The 6,959-nt window shown below is 45.8% G+C and overlaps 1 long non-coding RNA gene across 2 annotated transcripts in view; it reads right to left on the bottom strand.

Annotated features, from left to right (window-relative positions):
* Positions 1–4,028: 4,028 nt before the first annotated feature.
* Positions 4,029–6,959, bottom strand: part of LOC141113461 (uncharacterized) — a 40,240-nt gene continuing 37,309 nt past the window's right edge. For both annotated transcript variants that reach the window (XR_012236776.1, XR_012236777.1), the window contains exon 3: positions 4,029–4,276. This is a non-coding gene — a long non-coding RNA (uncharacterized lncRNA). The remainder of the gene's footprint in view (positions 4,277–6,959) is intronic.

The following is a 6,959-nucleotide window of genomic DNA, read 5'->3' as shown; positions in this document are numbered from 1 at the left end:
AAATTTACAAAACTTAGGACTGCAGATAATACAGAGGTGCCTTGGAGCACCTCTGCAGCTTATGCATGTATTTGCAAATGTGTGCCAACTAAACCCCTGTTTTTAACGCAAACTGTTAGACAAGATAGTTCAGTTGGTTGCAGACTTGCTGGTGAGTTGAGCTGGGAATTTTCTTTGGCTTTGTTTTGCATTTGTTGCCCTTCTATGTGCTTCTTGTTGTGAAGCCCAGTTATAGGTGGGGGCAGTGGCCAGTTGTTTGTTACTGATGTAATATTGGTGAGGGGACACACAAGACACCTTTGCTGCCATTATGCTGGGTGCCCAGTGTGCCCCTGTGACTTTAAGGAGGGGTGGGCTATCTCCAGGCTCACCCGCCATCTATCTATCCATTAGAATGCATGTGCTTCTACTATGGAGGCTCCCATAAATTTACAAAACTTAGGACTGCAGATAATACTGGGGTGCCATGGAGCGGCTAAACCCCTGTTTTTAACGCAAACTGTTAGACAGGATAATTTGGTTGGTTGCAGACTGGCGGGTGAGTTGAGCTGGGAATTTTCCTTGGTTTTGTTTAGCCATGTTCCTTTAGGCTATGACCAATATCCAGCACAATCTAGTCACATTTTTTATTTTTTTTAATTTACTGTCGTTCAAGGTGAGCATTAAATTGAAAATGTTATTAATTTGAGTAACAGAGTTTGCAATACGATCTATGTTGTCTAAATGATCAACATGCAAGCATTCATCTCCAGACCCCACCAAGAACTAACGCATGTACACAGCACCCTGCTAATGTGTGGCTGGGCTCATACAGAGACTGTAAATGATAAAATGATGTAGCAATGGGCATGCAATATTCTTCTTTATTGCCACATATTGTGTTCCTGCGTTACAGCTCTGTAATCTGTCTGGTAACGGCTCTTCCCTATCTGTGATCTTGTCAGACCTCCAGCACCAGCTGCAGCTCTTCGATAAGAACAGTAATATTCTCTAGACATCCTGCGATTCGGTATGACATCCGTTCCACGGTACGCTGGGCAGCGTGGGCATACAAACCGATAAAGCTGGGGTTAAATAACTGCTTCGCTTTACTTACAGCGGCAGAAAAGGCTAAGAGGCTACATGCATCAGTGTCTGAATGAAATAAAATGCTGTGCACAGCACAATTTCCTTCTATTCACTTTCTGCGCTCCGAGGCCCAGTATACACAGGAACTAATATGGGAACCAATGGTGTATTCTTCATACCATGGGGGCCATTCCTGATTTCTGATTTAGGGCCGAAAGAGTGTATTCTCCACACTCCTTTCCTGCGCACACTGCCTGCTTTCATTCATTCCACACTTCTCAACTGCAAATACTGCCTGCTGTTAAACCCTCTGGAATACTCTCTTGTCTACTGTATACTACCCACTACCACACCCTCCACACTCCTCTCCAACATGTCTGCTGTCACACTCTTCGCACCCCTCCCCTTCACATATGCCTGTTGGAGTGCTCTCTGCACTCCTCTACTTCACTTATGCCTGCTAGCGTACTCTCTGCACTCCTCTCCTGCACATACTGCCTACTATTATACCTACCACACTCCTCTCCTGCACATACTACCCACCATTATATCCTCTGTTCTCTTTTTCTGTACATACAGCCAGCTGTCACGCGGCCACACTTTTCTTTTGCACATATGCCTGTTGTCATACTCTCCACACTGTTGTCACTTCTCTTCTACACATACTGCTCCCTGTCATACCCTCTGCACTTCTCTCCTGCACATACAGCTCACTCCGATATCCACTACACTCCTCTCCTGCACATACTGCCCACCATTATACCATCCACATTCCTCTCCTGCACATACTGCTCACCATTATATCCTCTGTTCTCTTTTTCTGTACATACAGCCAGCTGTCATGCCGCCACACTCTTCTTTTGCACTTGTCATACTCTCAAAACTCCTTCCTCACTTCTCTCCTACACATACTGCTCCCTGTCATACCCTCTGCACTCCTCTCCTGCACATACAGCCCACTCCAATACCCACTAAACTCCTCTCCTGCACATACTGCCCACCATTCTGCACTCCTCTCCTGCACATACAGCCCACTCTGATACCCACCACACTCCTCTCCTGCACATACAGCACACCATTATACCCTCCACACTCCTCTGCTGCACATACTGCCCACCATTATACCCTCCACACTCCTCTCCTGTACATACTGCCCACCGTTATACCCTCCACACTCCTCTCCTGTACATACTGCCCACCATTATACCATCCACACTCCTCCCCTGCACATACTGCTCACCATTATACCATCCGCACTCCTCTCCTGCACATACTGCTTACGGTCATACCTATACGGTCCATACTTCTCTCTTGCATATACTGTCTGCTGTAATTTCTTCCACACTCCTCCCCTGCACATACTGCCTGCTGTCATATCTTCCATACTTCTCTCCTGCATATACTGTCTGCTGTCATACCCTCCACTCTCATCTCCTGCACTTTCTTCCCTACACTGCCCACCATTATACCCCCTGTACTCCTTGTCTGCACAAACTACATGCTCCCATACCTTCCACACTCCTCTCCTGCATATACTGTCTGCGGTCATACCCTCCACACTCCTCTCCTGCACATTCTTCCCACTAAGTCACTTTTTTACTAAAACCCCAATATTGGCTATTCTGGAACGGACTCATGTTTACTAGGACTTGCAATAAATAAAAAATCAAAATAATGATTTGTACTTTTTTCAGCACAGCTGGCGTTTCATGTACATTTATTGAACTGTTGTTCAATTTAAATGGCGCCCCAATGCCCTATTACGGTAGCAGGCAATGCACCCACACTGCAGCACACCACAATGCACAAATCATGTATTCTGGCGCACTGCCATAAAGAAAAAAAAGGTGTCATGTCCATTTTTACATGCATTAAGATACATTGCCAGCACATTAAAAAAATGGGCTGCCTTACAACGCATCTGAGTGCACAGTAATGCAGGTGTATTAATGTGAAGCATAATGTTAATGGGGCCTGAAGCCTTAGCTTAGCATCCAACACGTGTGAACAAGTCTGAAAGGTAACCATTAAACGATTCTTAATATCTGATTTAGAAAAGGTTTATTGAGCCAAGCAAGCTTTCATTAAAGCATCAACTTCACTTTGCAGCTGAATTAAAATGAGAGCGGACTGCGGCATCTGTCTGTAATCAGCGCTGCAATCCCTATTGGTTTGTATTGTTCCCACAGGCTGGACTCACCGCCTGACAGACTGCTGACTGTAGAGCAAATCAACAGAGGGATTTTTATACATGCACTGGGTAGGCTCTTTCATTGAGCACCAGTACGTAGAAGGTTGCAGAGGTCTCCGACTGAAAGAAAATAGGTATACAAAGCTCTATACTATATTGTCAAAAGTATTGGGGTGCCTGCCTTTACACGTACATGAACTTTAATGGCATCCCAGTCTTAGTCCATAGGGTTCAATATTGAGTTGGCCCACCCTTTGCAGCTATAACAGCTTCAACTCTTCTGGGACCATTCTTCCAGAAGCGCATTTGTGAGGTCAAGAAGGCCTGGCTCTCGGCAGGGCCAGACTGGGAAAAAAAACCAGCCCTGGAAATAATTTCATACCAGCCCCATAGCATCATTATACCAGCCCAACATCATAACCATCATAACGTCATTATTTTCTTGTTCATAAAAAGTCAAAACCATGCATTTTAAAGCACATTTGAAGAGCGTATTATATATGACATATATGAAAGCACATAGGGCTAGGGATATATATATATATATATATATATATATATATACAGTATATATATATTATATAAAAAAAACTGTAAATTTCCGTTAAAAGTAGTAAAAGTGGAGCAATCATCAAGGGGGGCACCTGGGAATGTGGGGGGGGGACTCTGGTGACCAGAGACCACCTTCCGCAGAAAGAATACACTAAGGCAAGGGGGGGGGGGGCATGGGTTAATGATATAGGGGGGAAACCTTTATATCAGTGCCCCCTCACATTATTGTATTTACTCCCCCTTACATCAGTGACCCCCTCCCCCCCTCAGACTGGCCTGATGGCGCTGTCACTGATCTCCTCTCAGGTGCACCTTGCAGGGATCAGTCATTTGGCTCCAGCTTGGTGGCTCTGGTTTTCCTATAGTCTCCTCTCCACGGTCCACACACATCTGATCTGACTTCTCCCATGATCCCCATTCCGGCGGTGCTCCCATTCTTGACTCCTCTCCAGACTCCCGCAGAGACTGCAGACATGATATAAGACAAGAGATGGTCAGAGGTTGCGGACATGATACAAGAAATGGTTAGAGGCTGTGGGCATGGTACAGGAGATGGTCAGAGACTTAGGACATGATACTAAAGATGTTAAGAGAATGTAGACATGATACAGGAGATGGTCAGAGACTGCAGACATGATACAAGAGATTTTCAGAGGCTGCGGACATGATACAAGAGATTTTCAGAGACTGCGGACATGATACAAGAGATCAATGCAGCCTCACCAGTGCCCATCAATGCAGCCTTACTGTGCTCGTCAATGCAGCCTCACTGTGCCCATCAATGCAACCTCACTGTGCCCATCATTGCAGCCTCACTGTGCCCATCATTGCAGCCTCACTGTGCCCATCATTGCAGCCTCAATGTGCCCATTATTGCAGCCTCAATGTGCCCATCATTGCCGCCTTATTGTTCCCAACATTGCCGCCTTACAGTGCCCTCACTGCAGCCTCACAGTGCTCTCATTGCAGCCTCACCATCATTGCAGCCTTACTGTGCCCATCATTGCAGCCTCACCGTGCCCATCATTGCAGACTTACTGTGCCCATCATTGCCGCCTTACCATGCCCTCATTGCAGACTTACTGTGCCCATCATTGCCGCCTTACCTTGCCCTCATTGCAGCCTCACCATCATTGCTGCCTTACTGTGCCCTTATTGCAGCCTCCCTCACCATCATTGCAGCCTTACCGTGCCCTCATTGCTGCCTCCCTCACCATCATTGCAGCCTTACCGTGCCCTCATTGCAGCCTCACCAGTCAGTGCGTGCATTACGCACAGAGCTGTGTCACGGAGCTGAGTGTGAAAAGTTTGGCCGCGCTGTGATAAAAGTCCCGTCCTCCTCCTAGACCAACTCATGTGATAGACAGAACACTGCGTCTATCACACGAGCTGGTCTAGGAGGAGAGCGGTACTTTTATCACACCGCGGCCAAACTTTTCACACCCAGCTCCATGACACAGCGGTCTCCCACTGTGTGACAAGTAGGTAGGAGGAGGGGGAGGAGGAGGAAGGGGAGCACTGCAGCCACGGCATAGATCAAAGTGGCCCCAGGGCAGGCAGCCTACTGGGAAATGTCCCGGTATCCCGGTAGGCCAGTCCAGCCCTAGCTCTCGGTCTCTGCTCTAATTCATTCCAAAGGTGTTTTATCGGGTTGAGGTCAGGACTCTGGTTGGTCAAGTTCCTCCACCCCAAACTCGCTCTACCATGTCTTTATGGACCTTGCTTTATGCACTGGTCCAAATCATTTGGTAAAGGGGGGATTAGGGTGTGGGGTTGTTTTTCAGGGGATGGGCTTGGTCCCTTAGTTCCAGTAAAGGGAACTCTTAACGTGTCAGCATACCAAGACTTTTTGGACAATTTCATGCTCCCAACTTTGTGGGAACAGTTTGGGGATGGCCCCTTCCTGTTCCAAAATTACTGCACACCAGTGCACAAAGCAAGGTCTATAAAGACATGGATGAGCAAGTTTGGGGTGGAGGAACATGACTGTCCTGACCTCAACCCGATAGAACACCTTTGGGATGAATTAGAGCTGAGACTGCAAGCCAGGCCTTCTCGTTCATATCAGTGACTGACCTCACAAATGCGCTTTTGGAAGAATTTTCAAACAATCCCATAGGCACACTCCTAAACCTTGTGGACAGCCTTCCCAGAAGAGTTGAAGCAGTTACAGTTGCATAGGGTGGTCCAACTCGACATTGAACCCTATGTCCCAATACTTTTGACAATATAGTGTATATACAGTACTTCCTATATCAGGTTGGAGAAGGAAATGTGTGTATTCCCCTGGCAACCAATCATAATCTGTCTTTCACTTTTCCAACAAAAAAATGGCAATGTTTAACAAGCAATCTCATAGGGAAGGCACTTAGCAGAAGGGATGGACAGCTGAAAGATTTACATCTTTCAGACCAACAACATTTATCACCAAACATGAGAACCTACTTGAATAAGACAACCAAATAAAATACCAGTAAGGCCCCATCACCTCTCACGATTTGGGATCGTGGGCAGAATTGCAGTGATCCCAAATCGTGAGATGTGAACGGGGCCTAACCTGTATTTGATCAATCTAGGAACAAGCAATCCCAAACAGATGCTTCATCCTCAATTAAAATCTTGAACGATGCACACCTACAGTATCAACTTAAAAACCAATCTATCAGGACCCATTAGCTTTATCACCGTATAGGTCCCGAATGTCTACTGATGCATGTGTCTGTTCTTGATTACCATGACTTGATTGTTACTCCCTTCAGATGTTCTAGCCCCTGATTGGGCATCACTGATGTTATTTATTCTTTGATAATAAAAAGCCAATAAAAAGAGTTGAAACAGAAAATACAATCTATCAATCTAGGTATCAAAAACAAAGATTTAAAAGGACCAGGCCTATTTTTAAAACTTGTTGTTTACAAGTTAAAATCATTTTTTTTAATGTAGAGCCCCCAAACATTAAATATTTTTTTTTTTTCAGATACCCTAGAACAGGGATATGCAATTAGTGGACCTCCAGCTGTTGCAGAACTACAAGTCCCATGAGGCATAGAAAGACTCTGACAGCCACAAGCATGACACCCAGAGGCAGAGGCATGATGGGACTTGTAGTTTTGCAACAGCTGGAGGTCCGCTAATTTCATATTCCTGC

Source organism: Aquarana catesbeiana, linkage group LG12 (genome assembly GCF_042186555.1).
Source record: "Aquarana catesbeiana isolate 2022-GZ linkage group LG12, ASM4218655v1, whole genome shotgun sequence".
NCBI lineage: Eukaryota > Metazoa > Chordata > Amphibia > Anura > Ranidae > Aquarana > Aquarana catesbeiana.
Note: the sequence above shows the minus strand (reverse complement) of the source record. Positions and strands in the feature narration are given on the sequence as shown.